The following is a 17,503-nucleotide window of genomic DNA, read 5'->3' as shown; positions in this document are numbered from 1 at the left end:
TTACTGCAGTGCTGAGAATGATTCACCACCCAAATAGTACCTGCTTTGTGAGGGCCCTTGGGGGTCCTAACCACTGAAGAACTGGGTAAAAGGGGGCTAACAAAGTATGCAGAGAAACAGATGGACTACAGTCTGTAATTATAGAACTACAAAGTGCACCTATATAGAAAGTGGAGCTGATAAAATGGACAGTGAGCATAGAAACAAGTCAAGCATAGAAACAGGTCATAATGTTATGCCTGATCGGTGTATTTTGCTGAAATGTTTCAATTGGAGGAGTTTTATTTCAAAAATTGATAAAGCTTTCCACAAAATTCTCTGGTTTGTATTTGATTATTTGTGTTCATCTTTGTTAGGAAAAACCTAGAATGCTTGACTTTGCATTTAGACTTAATTTTTGTTAGATATCACACTTTGGGTGTTTTACTGTTGGTTACACTTAAACTCACTTTTGGTGATCTATTTGTATTTTTGCGGCTTTTCAACTGTATGATTCTTTTTGGCACAGGGTTAAATGCAGTGTCTTGTTCATACTGTCAGTTGGGCTTGTTTGGTGTGTCAGGTGGAGATACACAAAATTATGACTATTGAACTTTGAAAGAAGCTAAAAAGTAGCCACTACTCTTTCTGGAAAAGTAGCTAAGTTGTAGTTAGCTACAAATTTTGGGAAAGTAGCTACAAAGCAGCTATCCCAAACCTGGTTGGTGGTGACAGGACACTGCCCACAGAATGCTGTTGGTTGGATATTTTTGGTTGGTGCACTATTCTCAGTCCAGCAATGACACGGAGGTATTTAAAAACTCCAGCAGCCTGCTGTATCTGATCCACTCAGACCAACACCATGTCAGTGTTACTGCAGTGCTGAGAATGATCCACTACCCAAATAGTACCTGCTCTGTGAGGGTCCATGGGATTCTGACCACTGAAGAACTGGGTAACAGGAGGGTAACAAAGTATCAGAGAAACAGATGGACTACAGTCTGTAATTGCAGAACTACAAAGTGCACCTATATAGTAAGTAGAGTTGATAAAATGGACAGTGAGCATAGAAACAAGGAGGTGGTCATAATGTTATGCCTGTTTGGTGCAATTCCATGTAACTAAAGGTGAATTCTTTGGAAATGATAAACATTTTTTATGAGATTTGTATTTAGTTGGATTTAGTCCTTGGACAAAAATAAATAAAATAATATAAAATAAATAATGATGATATTTACAGTTTCACCCTCAATTCTGTTTAAATGATGAAGTTTTAACTTAACTTTTAACTACTGATTCTAGCAACTAGTAACAAAACAAACAAAACTAGTAACATATCTCTGTGTTTGGTCTGTAACTTGATTTATCTCTAATCTTGATCTCTGTCCTAACACTTAAAATGTTGGTCGTGTTTAGTGATACTTTAGTTTCAAATTTTATTGGATATGTGCTTAAAGTAACTAAGTATCTTTATTTTCTAATATAGTGTGGCAATAAATATACATTATAATTATATAATGTAATATTAATTATATAAATATACCCATTTATTCAAATCAGAATGAAATGAGATAAGGAGAGTTGTTGACAGGTAAAGGTTGTAATTATTTATATATATATATAATACACATGCATGTGTGAATACTGTGAAAAGATGAGAGGAACAAAGCTTTTGTGGGGATATTAACTAAATGCTTGGTCTTTGTATGCTTGTTTGACGTGCTGGTTGTATGTACTGATTGAAGTGTTTGGTGTTTGTTTTGTTTATGTTCTTTTGTCATGTCTGACCCTCACTCTCTCCGTGTGGGTCATTTGAACCTGGATCGTTTTGACCATGACCCTGGATTTGCCCAAATAAAACTCGCTTATCTCAGCACATGCATCCGCCTCATTGCTCCTCATTACAGTGACTAACATTTACATGTTTGTGACATGGTTGACCATTGTGTGAAAAAAGCTTTGCAAGAATATAGATTTGTATCAATCAAAAGAACAATTCTTTAAAGATGCAGTGTCATGAAAGGGCAAACTGGGTTTGGTTGGTTTTCTGTTATCTGTAGCAATTAACAAATCATGTTTAATAAATATTACCTATACTACTATTTAAATAATATAGTTTTAACTTCTATTTGAAAGGCAGTAACTGGTAAACAAGGTCACCTTACTAGCATAACACCAGGCTCTCACTGTGTGATCAGTCAAGCTGAGAAACACACAGAGGTTTTTGTACAGCGTTATTTCACTGTGTGACTGGAAACTCTTCACTGTGGGCACAATGATACTCAGCTTCATCCTCCAGCTGAACACCTGAGATGGTGAAGGTTGTCAGAGCTCCTGTTAGTGTACCACTGAACCTGTCAGGAGTACCTGATGCTCTGTTGTTACTATAATAAACTAGCAGTTTAGGAGCCTGTCCAGGTTTAAGCTGATATAGATTCATGTCATTGCCAATGTCCCGTGAAGCTCGGCAAAGAATCTTCACAGTGTCATGAGACTGGACGGAGATGACTGGAGGAGACTGATCTACTGTAATAATCCCCAGAGAAACTGAGAGAAAAAATAAAATAAATGAATAAATATATATTAATGTATTAATTATAGTCAGTAGAGGTGAATACCTTTGTCTCTATAGTACAAACAGAATGCAGACTGTAAAGTAATCTTACCCTGACTCCAGAGAGCTGAGAGAAAGAGCGAGATGGTAAATGAGGAGTGCATTGTTAAGTCGCTGTAGACTGGACTGGCAGTTTGAATGTTCATGTGTTTAGAGCAGTGTGGAGACGAGCTTTAAAGGAGAAGGAAATGAAAGTGTATGTAAATCAACTCAGCAGATGCACTCAGCTCAGCTCTGTGGGTTTAGACGATTTTTAAAAATTATTTTCTATTATATGTTTTATTGTAACTTTTTAAAATCATGTTTGTTTTCAAATACTGGACTCTTCTAAATCATGGTTCCATTCCAGAATTCTGCTCATTATCTCCGAGTTCCTGCTTTTCAGTAATTTTGGACAAAATGTAATGACAATGCTGAGGGTCTTCAGGAGACCTGAATACCTCAAATATGGGCAATGCCACTGTAGTAAAGCAGTATATATGCTTTTGCTTCCTTCCCCAGTGCTTATTGTATTGTAGTTTAATATTTAATAAAGTCTGAGTTCAGTAATGTTCTTCTTGGAATCAAAATATCCAACTTACTGAAATCTCCTTAAACACCGCACCCCCAGTTCAGCTATGATTCACATAGCACAAACAAACATAGTGGAAATGTTTAACCACATTTAAAATGTTGCTGAAGTAAGGTAAGAATGGCAAAATGATGAAGGAACTGTTTGATTTTACATGATTTACATGTATGTGAGACTATTTTAAACACAAGATATGGTTGCTTATAACATCAAAATTGGGAGATTGTGTTTGGTTGGATTTAAGCTCTGATAAAAAAGGACGCTTGAATAAGTCAAGCTCTCAAAGAGTGATGAGTCTGGGGGTCTCTGTGCTTGATCTGTCTCTTAATGTTACTCATATGACCACCAGTGCTTCTGCATTAAGACTTTCCTCCCAGTTAAAACGTCACAAAATGTTATTCTTGTAGGGATGGACATGATTAGAAATGAGCAGATCAGAGGGACACTGAAGGTGGAGCAGTTTGGAGATAAAGCCAGAGAGGCCAGGTTGAGATGGTTTGGACATGTGTTGAGGAGGAATAGTGGATATATTGGGCAAAGAATGTTGGAGATGGAGCTGCCGGGAAGAAGGAGAAGAGGTAGACCTCAGAGAAGGTTTATGGATGTAGTTAAGGTGGACATGGAGATGGTTGGTGTGAAAGTAGAGGAGGCAATGGATAGGGCAAGATGGAGGCAGATGATCCGCTGTGGCGACCCCTAAAGGGAGCAGCCGAGAGAAGAAGAAGACAGATGTGTTGAGGAAAGAATGAATGGCACAATGATACTCAGCTTCATCCTCCAGCTGGACACCTGAGATGGTGAAGGTTGTCAGAGCTCCTGTATATGAGCCACTGAATCTGTCAGGAACTCCAGACATTCTTCTAGTACTGTCATGAATCAGATGTTTAGGAGCCTGTCCAGCTTTAAGCTGATACAGCTCCATGTCATTGCCAATGTCCCGTGAAGCTCGGCAAAAATAGTGTCATGAGGCTGGACGGAGATGACCGCAGGGGACTGATCTACTGTGATGATCCCCAGAGAAACTGAGAGAATAAATATAATAAGTGAATATATGAAGATATGCAGGTGACTTATACTCAGAACTTTAGAAAATGCACATCAAGTCATTAGCAGCAATAATTAATTTGTGTCTATTATACAAACAAAAATCAGACTTTAATGTAATCTTACCCTGACTCCAGTGAGCTAAGAGAAAGAGTGAGATGGTAAATGATGAGCACATGGTTCAGTTGTAGACTGGACTGGCAGTTTGAATGGAGACGAGCATGGAGACGAGCTTTAAAGCAGAAGGAAATGAAAGTGTATGTAAATAAACTCAGCAGATACATTCAGTTCAGCTCTTTGGGCTCAGACATTAATGCTATGTTACTTTTTTGTGGTGATTATTTTTAATATGTTTTGAAATCCCAGTGGTCACACAGAACAAGTAAATTCTAGAACAGGTTTAAATTAAGTAACCAGAAATGATCTGTGATTAAAAAGAGTGGACTCCAGACTGCTGTTTAGTGCAGAATAATCGAAGCGTGTCCACTTCTTGATTACGATTATGACTGGACAAAATGCAACCACGATGCTGTGGATAATATGCATCATGACATTACTGTTGGTGTGTGATAATAATTAAATGTACCCTATTTGCCTTTTCTCAGGATCATTGGAGATTTCTTCTTAAGGTTCCTCTACTTATCATTTAGGGTTACTTATATGACAACCAATGCTTAATTATGAATTCTATATGGTTATGTTTGCAGCATTACCTAAATGTTAGTGCCTTTATTTCTAAAATGATGCTATATGCTTTAGCTGTTGGAGTCAGAAACGACTAATTAGAAATGGACAAAGCACCTGAACCACAACTGCATACAAATGACAAACATGAATGAAAATCAGTGAATAAGGATGCAAAACTCACTATTGAAAATGCAACAATTTGCCGTTTATGTTAACTCAAGAAGTTTCCTCCGTCACATTACACTGAACCTTTGATAAAAATTCATTGAGTAAATCAACTGCATTATTACTTTAATTTTATATGTAAGCATCTGATGAATAACATGAAAGTCAGTGCCTGTGTCATTCCTCTCAGATTAATTTTTAAGGAATAATACAACACTGGTATAATATACAAAAAAGAAGCACTCTGTTACTGCAAATTCCATTATACTAATGTAAAGCAGTTGTGCTACCCAACAAACACTAGCCTATTTAAAATGTATCATTAAAACTTAATGCGCACACTGATGCACTTACAGAAGTACGGTCTCTAATTTCACTTTAACTTCAATGTGCTGTTCAGCACTGGATTTCTGCATCAGTGATTGTGAGACCTGAAATGTTTCACTTCTGTGATGTTACTGGTCACGCAAATCTTTCAGGGTATACTTTCATACAGTCTTGAGGGAAAACACACAGCAGGTGTCTTTCGCCCTCTCTCAATTTCCCCTGTCAGTTTCTGCAAAAGTCTTAGGCCACTTTTGAAAATAATATGTAAAGGTATTACCTGTAAGTGTTTATTTGTTGAAAAAAAACAAAAAACACTGACATTTGAACGCAATAGAAATAAAACAAGTGTATTCATTTCATTCTGTCTTGTTGGTTCAGTGTCTGGACTGCTTTGCTGTTTCTTTTATAGTAAAATGATGACATAAGTAACAAGATTTTTACATGAGTATAAGTGATGCCTACTTTACTCACTTCAAGTAAATCATTGCATAGGATGTTTAAGTCTTTCATTCACTGACATTTGTTTGGAATATCACTGAGCAGTGTTTCCCAGCTGTGCTACTGCAGAAGTCCTGTACTGAACATTATAGCAGACACATTACAGCAGATGTGCTCTCAGCGCACCTGAATCAACTTATCAGCTAAACAATTCATAGCTGTGTTATGTGCAGGAGCAGGATTATCAAAGTGCACTGAAACGCAACAGCACCATCGTGTGGATAGCACCGATAAACATTAATGCGTGGATTTTTTTTAACTCAGTCTGGTTCTCAGCGACCCTAAGACGGTCCATATTTTCGCTTGATCCAAATTTTTCTCGTAAATTATTTTTTCCCCTGAAGTCTACCCATTACTGTTGTGCAGTTTAATGAACCAAAACTATTGTCAATTTTTTTTACAATTTTTACAGACTCACTGTTTTTGCTACTGTGCTTTTAGGTCTGTTATATGTAAATGAGTCTGTTCTGATTGGCCATTTGTATTGCCTCAGTCAAAAACCTGGCTAAACATTAATTCTTCATTGTTCAGCTGTGTCGTCATGTGTGTGAGTTCACAATATAGGCTCCTGTGATAGTCGGGTGTGAACCGGCTCAAGCTTTTGGGGGGCTCTAAGCAGGATTTTCTTTTCTTTGGGAGAAAGTGGGGGCTTTGAAATTAAAAGCTTATAGTACTAATGATTACCACAAACTGTCTAAATGAGCTTTTCATACCATTTTAAATACTACTGACTATGCATTTAGGTAATCTAATCTCTTTTCCCTTTTTTGGTGACTCTTTGTTTCAAGTAATTGGATGTCCACTACGGGGCGTGGTGGGTAGCGCTGTCGCCTCACAGCAAGGAGGGCCTGGGTTCGATTCCCCGGCCGGGCTATCAGGATCCTCTCTGTGTGGAGTTTGCATGTTCTCCCTGTGTCTTCGTGGGTTTCCTCCGGGTTCTCTGGTTTCCTCCCACAGTCCAAAGACATGCAGTCAGGCCAATCGGACATGCTAAGTTGCCCCTGTGTGAGTGACTGTCTGTGTCTGTCTGCCCTGTGATGGACTGGCGATGGACTTTCCAGGGTGTATCCTGCCGTCCGCCTGTAGACTGCTGGGATAGGCTCCAGCACCCCCCCCCCGCGACCCTGACGGAGAAGCGGCTTAGAAAATGGATGGATGTTCACTATACATGTCATGCAGGACTGTGCAGAGACTCTCAGAAGGGCAGGTGCTCAAAGTTAAAATGGGTCATGTGGACCATAATAATAACACCAAGTACAATATAACTTTAGCTATCAGTGGTGGACAGCAACCAAGTAAATGTAATTCATTACTGTACTTAAGTAGTTTTTTCATGTATCTGTACTTTACTTAAGTATTTCCATTTTGGGCAACTTTTTACTTTCACTCCACGACATTTCAAAGTCTTTTTACTCCACTACACTTTGAGAAATCTGTAGTTTTTGTGTGTATAAAACGTAACATGTCAAAACAAAAGAAACGCAAACCAATCAGGGCACAGTGGTCATTTTGTTCTGAGCTTGTTTTGACTTGTTGGTCATACCGACCCACTGCAAGCACACGGTTCAACGTCAGTGCAGCAGCGTAAAAATGTGGGAGCACATACGTCACTTAAATGATGAACTAACCTAACTTTGTGTAAATAGACAATATAGAAATATGTACACATACGCAGTCGTGACTGGCGGTTTCTTTTTTTCTGAATTCAGACAAACACAAAAAAAAGTAAATTAGTTTGGATTAGTTTATGTTTATGAACAGAGACCTACAGATCAATATAGTAAAGGAAAACTTACTTGTGAACCTGAGTTTAAAGCAAGTTTTTATTCAGCTTGTAACTAAGTTACAAAGTAATCTTAAACTGAAACTTTGTTTGTTTGTAAAAAGTGATTTCAGAGCCACTCGGTTCTCCCTGATGGAAACTGTTTGCCTTCAGTGTTTTGTGTCTCACAATCACATCATTTTAATAGAGATCAGTGTCAGACTAATTAATGACATTCTATTAAAAGACTGGTTTACCAACAGAGACACTGGAGGATTTTCACCTAAAATGGGTTCATGAAGCGAGTCTTGTTATAAAAATGATAACAGGACATCAGAGCCATAATTAATCTTTTAGTACTTTTACTTTTGATACTTAAGTACATTTGAAGACGAATACTTTTGTACTTTTACTCAACTTGAGGTCTAGAGTAAGAACTTCTACTTTTATTGGAGTCATATTTTACCTTGGGTATCTCTACTCTAAGTGAAGTATATGATTTGTGTACTTTGTCCACCACTGTTGGCTATAGCAGCAACCAATGTTCAGAAAGGACATATAAAACCTTACATCACACCATCCACACCATAAGTTTGACTTTTATCAAAATAATGTCATTATAACCATTGCAAAATAGCATCAGTCAACCTTGAAATGTAAATAACACTATTGTCAAATACAAATATCATAATATCTTGATAGTTAACAGTAAGTTTTTTAGTCAGAATTATTTTCACAGGAACAATGTATAATTTTGATGGCTTAATCTCGATTCTCTTGCAGCTGCAAGACAATAAAATTGTATAATTAAGTTATAGGGAACACATGGAACTAATGGGTGAACTATGTTAAACTTGCTACCACCAGACTAAAACCAAAATGTATTTCCAAATTGGACAATGAGAAAAATCCCTTAAAGAAGTCAACTCTTAATGTAATTTCTGCTGGTCTACTAGCTTCAGTTAATTAACTTCATGTACTGAAGCTAATTGTGTACTGAAGCTAATTGTGCTGTAAGATTCATTAATATGTTACATTAATAACCATTTAAAATAAACAGTGATTTTTATGGTTCAGCAAAGACCAACATTTCTAGGACACGAGCTAAAATTACACTGAGGTTCACAATCTGCAACAAACTTTATGCAGGATTATTTTCATAAACACAAAATATTATTCAGTCAAACTAGCTCATACTATAAACAAACCAGCAAATTAAATGAACCCTAGAACAGGGTGAACTTATGAGTGATCAGCTGAAGGAAATGTTAACCTTCCAGATTAATCCACACATATTTTTTTGTTTGTTTTTTCTTCAGAAATGTGTGGAAAACAGCATTGTCAGTTTGTCAGGCTACCTGGTACAGGCACATCTCATCACCATATCTGGAGTTTTACATTCACAATTTGCCACGCTGGCTGAACTTAAGATTTGACTGAGGTGATGGTAGATAGACATGCTTGCTAAGCATTGATTGTCAGGCCAATAAAATGAGCTGGGGGTTGAGAGTGGTCTGCCAAAGACATGAACAGCTAAACACAGAAATCATGCTAAATGACGCTAAAATATGTGAAACTTGGATCCACATCATTTTAGCTATGTTCATGTGTTAAATTCTAAGCCATATCATCATCATTATTGTTAAGCGATTAGTTCAGGGGGCATCCGAACCACCTCAGCTGGCTCCTCTCAACACGAAGGAGTAGCGACTCTATTCTGAGCTCCTCTCGAATGACCAAGCTCCTCACCCTATCAAGTAAAGTGTAGCCCGCCACCCTGCGAAGAAAGCTAATTTCCGCCACTTCTCATGATCTCATTCTTTCTGTCATTACCCACAGCTCACGCCCATAGATGAGGGTCGTCTTATGGCTCAGCTCCCTCTTCACTACTACAGTCTGATACAGAGACTGCATTACTGCTGCCTGTCCCAGCCTGCGGCCGATCTCATGATCTCTCTTCCCATCACTCGCGAACAAGACCCTGAGATACTTAAACTCCTCCACCTGGGGCAAGTCCTTTCCCCTTACCTGGAGTGGGCATGCCATCCTTTTCCGGGCTAAGACCATGGGCTCAGACTTGGAGGTGCTGATCCGCATACCAACTACTTCACACTCAGCTGCAAACTGCTCCAGTGAGTGCTGGAGGCATCTCGGGGAACATGGTTGTAAGCCTTCTCCAAGTCCAAAAAACACACGAAGACTGGGTTGGCAAACTCGCATGCCCCCTCAACAATCCGTGAGAGGGTGAAAAGCTGGTCTATTGTTCCACGGCTGGAACGGAATCTGCATTGTTCCTCCTCAATCTGAGGTTCAACTATCAGTCAAAATCTCCTTTCCAGCACCTTGGCTAAATAAATAAACTTTCCCAGAGAGGCTGAGCAGTATGATACCCCGATAGTTGGCACACACCCTCCGGTCTCCTTTCTTAAAAATCAGGGCCACCACCCCTGTCTGCCAGCCCAAGGGTACTGTTCCCAAGGTCCATGCAATATTGCTGAGGTGTGTCAGCCATGACAGCCCCACAATATCCAGAGCCTTAAGCATCTCCGGATGAATCTCATCTACCCTCAGTGCCTTGCCACTGAAGAGCTTACCAACTACCTCAGTGACCTCCACCAGGGAAATGGAGCTTAACACTCCAGAAGCTGGCCCTGTGTGCTCCTTCCACCAACCACCAAATTCTCATTTGAAGTCAGAGTTTCTCCACCCCTGCCAAATAGAGCTTGGGCAAAGCCACCCCAACCACTCCTGAGTCATCGGACAGTTGTCCAGAACCTCTGCGAGGCCAACCGAAAGTCTTTTTCCATGGCTTCACCAAACCCCTCCAACTCCCTAGATTTTGCTTCTGCCACCATTGCTGCACCAGGCCATCCAGTCCCTTAAAGCCTCTTTCTTCAGCTTGACAGCCTCCCTTGCCACCGGTGTCCACTAGGGGGTTCCTGGGTTACCGTCCTGTTAGGCACGCACAAGCTTTTGGCCACAGCTAAGCCTGGCAGCTTCCAAAATGGAGGTTTTGAACAGGGTCCATTCAGACTCCATGTCCCCTACCTCCTCTGGAACATGATAAAAGCTCTCCTGGAGAGTTAAAATCATTCCAAACAGGGGCCTCTGACAGTCGTTTAGATCAGGCAGGCCATTCTTCCCAATCACGCCCCTCCAGGTTTCCCAGTCATTACCAACATGAACGTTGAAGTCTCCCAGTAAGACAATGGAATCTGTAAGCGGGGCCCTATTCAGAACCCCACCCACTCACTCCAAGAAGGCAGAATACTCAAACCTGTTGTTTGGTGCATAAGCACACACAACAGACAGAGTTTTCCTCTCTGTGATTTTAATTTGCATTGAAGCGACCCTCTCATCTACCGGGACAAACTCCAACTGCATGGCCACCAGCTGGGAACTTGTGAGCTCTGAAGATCCCTAGACCACACAAGCCCTTCCGCCATGGCAAGGCCCCAATCCAGGCACATGCTCCACCACCCACAAGACAACATTACAGTACAGTAATACAGATACAAATCAACAGAAGTTGTTAGGGGTACCCACTGTTGGCTGCAGGGCCCTAAGCTATCTGGACGCACATTTTAAGTAGTTCTGGGCTCCCGAATGATGAAAAAATTATATGTTGACATTGAAATTACCTCACATCGAAACAGTCCATACATCTAATATTCAGTATTAATATATGTTATTTTTAGATTGTAAAAAAATGTTACAGTATTTCTTAAATGGTACATACACTATATTGCCAAAAGTATTCTGTCACCCATCCAAATAATTGAATTCAGGTGTTCCAATCACTTCCATGGCCACATGTGTATAAAACCAAGCACCTAGGCCTGTAGACAGCTTCTATAAACATTTGTAAAAGAATTGACCCCTCTCAGGAGCTCAGTCAATTCCAGCATGATGTCATGATAGGAAGCCACCTGTGTAACAAGTCAAGTCGTGAAATTTACTCACTACGAAATATTCCACAGTTAACTGTCAGTGGTATTATAACAGGAAGTGGATCGATCGGGAACTACAGCAACTCAGCCATGAAGTGGTTGGCCATGTAAAATGACAGCACAGGGTCAACAGATGCTGAGGAGCATAGTGCGCAGAGGTCACCAACTTTCTGCCGAGCCAGTCACTACAGACCTCCAAACTTAATGTGGCCTTCAGATCAGCTCAAGAAAAGTGCATAGTGTCAGCGATTCGTTGTATGGCCACCAGAGGTCTCAGTCCCCGGAGTACTAGCCTTCTTCCACATTAACCACCTGCACCTTATTTCAATAATCAGCCACCAGCGGTTTGGAATATCTACCTGGTCTTGTGTATCTGACTCTCTGTCTGGACTTTTGGATTTTTGCCTTTGCCTTTTGCCCCTTTGTTTTGGATGTTTGGTTTTCAAACGGACTTACTGGTTTTGACCTGTTTTCTATGCCTTTTGACCATGGGTTTTGGATTGCCCCTTCTACTATTAAACCTGCACACGGATCCTTCTTCAGTTTTTGAGTCTGTTGTGTCACACATAGAGAGCTTCATGGAATGAGTTTCCATGACTGAGCAGCTGTAACCAAGCCTTACATCACAGAGTGCAATGCAAAGCATCAAATGCAGTGGTATAAAGCACGCTGCCACTGGAGCAGTGGAGATGTATTCTCTGGAGTGGTGAATCACGCTTCTCCTTCTGGCAATCCAATGGACGAGTCTGGGTTTGGCGGTTGCCAAGAGAATGGTACTTGTCTGACTGCATTATACCAAGTTTAAAGTTTGGTCTTTGTTTAAAGGGGGATTATGATGAGGTGTTGTTTTTCAAGAGTTGGGCTCAGCTCCTTAGTTCCAGTGAAAGGAACTCTTAATGCTTCAGCAGACCAAGAGATTTTGGACAGTTTCATGCTCCCAACCTTGTGGGAACAGTTTGGGGATGGTCCCTTCCTGTTCCAAAATGACTGCGGACCAGTGCACAAAGCAAGGTCCATAAAGACATGGAAGAGTAAGTTTGGTGTGGAAGAACTTGACCTGCACAGAGTCCTGATGACCGAATACTTTTGGGTATATAGTGTATCTTAACTTTTTCTGAGATCTGCTCATCAGTCATAATTCATTTTCACATGATCATTTTGCAATCACTCTTTCCCTCAGAATTAAACAGCCTACTTTTAGTTACTGTACATTTAGAGCTGATATACATAATTGAGTCCTGCTCTGATTGGCTGCATGGTGCCCGATTCAAAAAGCACTCATAGGTGCTTCGAACCTTTGTGTAAGTGGGTGGAGCTAAACTGCTGTAGTCTGAATGGGTAGATATATTTAAATGTAAATGCTTTGGTTTTCCTCACATCAAAGTAATGAATTCAATATATGCCATTTGCAGCTTAGTTTCCATAAATAGTTTGTATAGATTGAGGAGTGACTGGTATGTTTTAACAAACTTTGACAATCAATACAAACTAGGTACATAATTTTGCTTAATTTTCCTTGAAATATGCTTGCCCACTATAATAAGTAAATAATAAATGAAAAGCAAATTTTAAAATGTATATTCTCAAATAAGTTATTGAACATCAACTCATACACTGTATCTAATGTACATTTTCGTGGAGCCCTTGCATCATGGGGCCCTAGGCAGCTGCCCCTGTTTGATTGAGCATCAGATGTGCAAACTCATAAACCTGGTGTCTCAGAGACTTCAAGCTTTCTTCCAAAAGAAGGAACATAGATACATAAAAAATTAAATACTAACTGCATAAAAGAGACACTAATGTTTGTCCCTCTACCGTTTGAGTACTTTTACATTGTCTTGCTTAGGTTTTCAGAGAATTACATGGAGTTTGTTAATAAGCTTGTTTTTATTGCTGGTTATTTTTAAATATTCTGATAAAACATGTATTTATTTATACATTTCTGAGAATAAATGATAACTGTAGTTTGGAAAGTAATAAACATGACAAATTATATTACTATATTCAAAGATTGTCCCAAGACCCCTTTTGAGCACTGTATGTAAAGGGTCGTTTTTTGTGGCATTACAAAAACAATTAATTTACAACAGCTTAGTTTTCCCAGCTTGGTTTCCATATACATACTGTATGCTCAGTACATTTTTAAACTTTAACAATGTTTACATATTACATATTCTTCAAGAAAAGTAGAAAAACTTATTTTTCCATGATACGAGCCCTTTAACATGAATGTTCTACCTGAGGAGCTTACCACCTTGACTGCTCTTTACTACATTTTTGCTTAACTTACCTATAAAATAATAATACTCTGTCACAATACTCTGACTGAAAGCTGGCCAACTCTGCTTTTGCTCAACAATGATCATTTCTGTTAGCCCGCTGCTGAACTGGTGAGCCTTCTCTAATGAGGGCAAATTACAGTCTAATTACAGAGTGTGATGATGCAAGGTCCTCCTTACAGATCACAAAGAAAAGACAGATCGTATATACTTACATATACTTACCTGTGAACTGATCATCCTTGTCTCTAAGGACTGAAAATGGAATTGAGTAGGTTCTTCTTTACTTACCTGGATGAGTCCATCCTCAGTAGAAGAGGAGGTAAGAACAAAGCCTGTAAGAGAGAAAATTTTGTTTAATAAGTGCACACTGTAACTGTAAAGAATGCAAATTATGTCATGAATGTGAATATGGACAGCAAGTGGAGGTTATGTACAACCCCAATTCCAATGAAGTTGGGACGTTGTGTAAAACATAAATAAAAACAGAATAGGATGATTTGCAAATCCTTTTCAACTTATATTCAATTGAATACACTACAAAGACAAGATATTTAATGTTCAAATTTATAAACTTTATAAAATTAATGTTGTATAACTCCTGTAGTTCCTTTGTCTGTTTAAGTTTTGTGAACTGGTCTATATTGTATATTCACTGTGTGATAAAGTGTGTCACTCACCCCGGCAGTATGCTGTAGCAGGGAGCACACTTTATGGGAAGCATCAGGCAAATGGTCTGAGGACATGAAAAAAGTTGGGCTTTAACAAGAGTTCTTCTTCTCCCTGTCACCTTTATTTACACACCAACAATTACAGCTATTTACATATTTACAAGCATGCAGACATAAAGTGAAAAAAAATGAGAAATTACAGTCTTCACTACTACAGGCCTATGACTGCGAAGTCCTACAGATAACAAACACTCATCACCATTCAGTCAACTACTGAACTGAAAGAATCCCAGCTGTACCCCAAGTAATGCTGCTTATATTTGGGCAGCTCCTCCCTTAGAATAAACCATTACTGACATGAGTACAAGAAGAGTTGAATATTCTAATATATTTACATACAACAGTAATTGTGTTACAACCCCAATTCCAATGAAGTTGGGACGTTGTGTAAAACAGACAAAAACAGAATACGATGATTTGCAAATCCTTTTCAACTTATATTCAATTCAATACACTAGAAAGACAAGATATTTAATGTTCAAATGGATAAACTTTATTGTTTTTTGCAAATATTCACTCATTTTGAATTTGATGCCTGCAACACGTTCCAAAGAAGTTGGGACAGGGGCGTGTTTACCACTGTGTTACATCACCTTTCCTTTTAACAACCCTCAGTAAGCATTTGGGAACTGAGGACGCTAATTGTTGAAGCTTTGTAGGTGGAATTCTTTCCCATTCTTGCTTGATGTACAACTTCAGTTGCTCAACAGTCCGGGGTCTCCGTTGTCGTAATTTGCACTTCATAATGCTCCACACATTTTCAATGGGAGACAGATCTGGACTGCAGGCAGGCCAGTCTAGTACCCACACTCTTTTACTATGAAGCCACGCTGTTGTAACACATGCAGAATGTGGCTTGGCATTGTCTTGCTGAAATAAACAGGGATGTCCCTGAAAAAGACATTGTTTGGATGGCAGCATATGTTGCTCCAAAACCTGTACGTACCTTTCAGCATTAATGGTGCGTTTACAGATGTGCAAGTTACCCATGCCATGGGCACTAACACACCCCCATACCAGCAGAGATCCTGGCTTTTGAACTTTGCGCTGATAACAATCCGGACAGTCCTTTTCCTCTTTGGCCCGGAGGACACAACGTCCATGATGTCCAAAAACAATTTGAAATGTGGACTCATCAGACCACAGGACACTTTTCCACTTTGTGTCAGTCCAGCTCAGAAGAGCTCAGGCCCAGAGAAGCCGGCAGCATTTCTGGGTGTTGTTGATATATGGCTTTCGCTTTGCATGGCAGAGTTTTAACTTGCACTTGTAGATGGAGCGACGAACTGTGTTCACTGACAGTGGTTTTCTGAAGTGTTCCTGAGCCCATGTGGTAATATCCATTACAGAATGATATCGGTTTTTAATGCAGTGCCGCCTGAGGGATCGAAGGTCACGGGCATTCAATGTTGGTTTTCTGCCTTGCCGCTTACGCAGAGATTTCTCCAGATTCTCTGAATCGTTTGATGATATTATGGACTGTAGATGATGAAATCCCTAAATTCCTTGCAATTGCGAAACGTTGTTCTTAAACTGTTGGAATATTTGCTCACACAGTTGTTCATAAAGTGGTGAACCTCGCCCCATCCTTGCTTTTGAACAACTGAGCCTTTCAGGGATGCTCCCTTTATACCCAATCATGACACTCACCTGTTTCCAATTAACCTGTTCACCTGTTGAATGTTCCAAACAGGTGTTTTTTGAGCAGTCTTCAACTTTCCCAATCTTTTGTCGCCCCTGTCCCAACTTCTTTGGAACGTGTTGCAGGCATCAAATTCAAAATGAGTGAATATTTGCAAAAAACAATAAAGTTTCTCCGTTTGAACATTAAATATCTTGTCTTTCTAGTGTATTGAATTGAATATAAGTTGAAAAGGATTTGCAAATCATCGTATTCTGTTTTTGTCTGTTTTACACAACGTCCCAACTTCATTGGAATTGGGGTTGTAACACAATTACTGTTGTATGTAAATATATTAGAATAATCAACTCTTCTTGTACCCATGTCAGTAATGGTTTATTCTAAGGGAGGAGCTGCCCAAATATAAGCAGCATTACTTGGGGTACAGCTGGGATTCTTTCAGTTCAGTAGTTGACTGAATGGTGATGAGTGTTTGTTATCTGTAGGACTTTGCAGTCATAGGCCTACGCTCTGTAGTAGTGAAGACTGTAATTTCTCATTTTTTTTCACTTTACGTCTGCATGCTTGTAAATATGTAAATAGCTGTAATTGTTGGTGTGTAAATAAAGGTGACAGGGAGAAGAAGAACTCTTGTGAAAGCCCAACTTTTTTCATGTCCTCAGACCATTTGCCTGATGCTTCCCATAAAGTGTGCTCCCTGCTACAGCATACTGCCGGGGTGAGTGACACACTTTATCACACAGTGAATATACAATATAGACCAGTTCACAAAACTTAAACAGACAAAGGAACTACAGGAGTTATACAACATTAATGTTATGCTGGTTGTTATTACTCCTGTCTGCAAAGCAAGAAATACAAGTTATTCTTTTTACTTATGAGCTCCAGATTTTTGTGTTTTGGTCAACTAGTGAGCCTGTGTCTCCTACTGCAGTTTATTTATTACTGCAGTGTTTGAATGATGCTTAGCAAACATCTGTAATAAACAGACATGTTAATACATCATTATGGTTTAGGTCAGTGAATAGCCTAATATGACAAAACACATGCAATGAAAAATGTGTGTGGGGGGGTTAACGTTTAACTTGCTAGCGTGATCTTTTTCTGTTGTATTCAAGTAAACTGCTGTTTCTGGTCCAGAGTGTTTTAATGTGTTAAGACTAAGCAGTAGTAGAAAAATCAATGCGCTTTCAGATTCACTGGTAGATGGTTTTGTAAAAACATGTAAGAAATGTTGAGTGTTCTATGAGAGTG

Source organism: Pygocentrus nattereri, chromosome 3 (genome assembly GCF_015220715.1).
Source record: "Pygocentrus nattereri isolate fPygNat1 chromosome 3, fPygNat1.pri, whole genome shotgun sequence".
Lineage (NCBI taxonomy): Eukaryota > Metazoa > Chordata > Actinopteri > Characiformes > Serrasalmidae > Pygocentrus > Pygocentrus nattereri.
Note: the sequence above shows the minus strand (reverse complement) of the source record.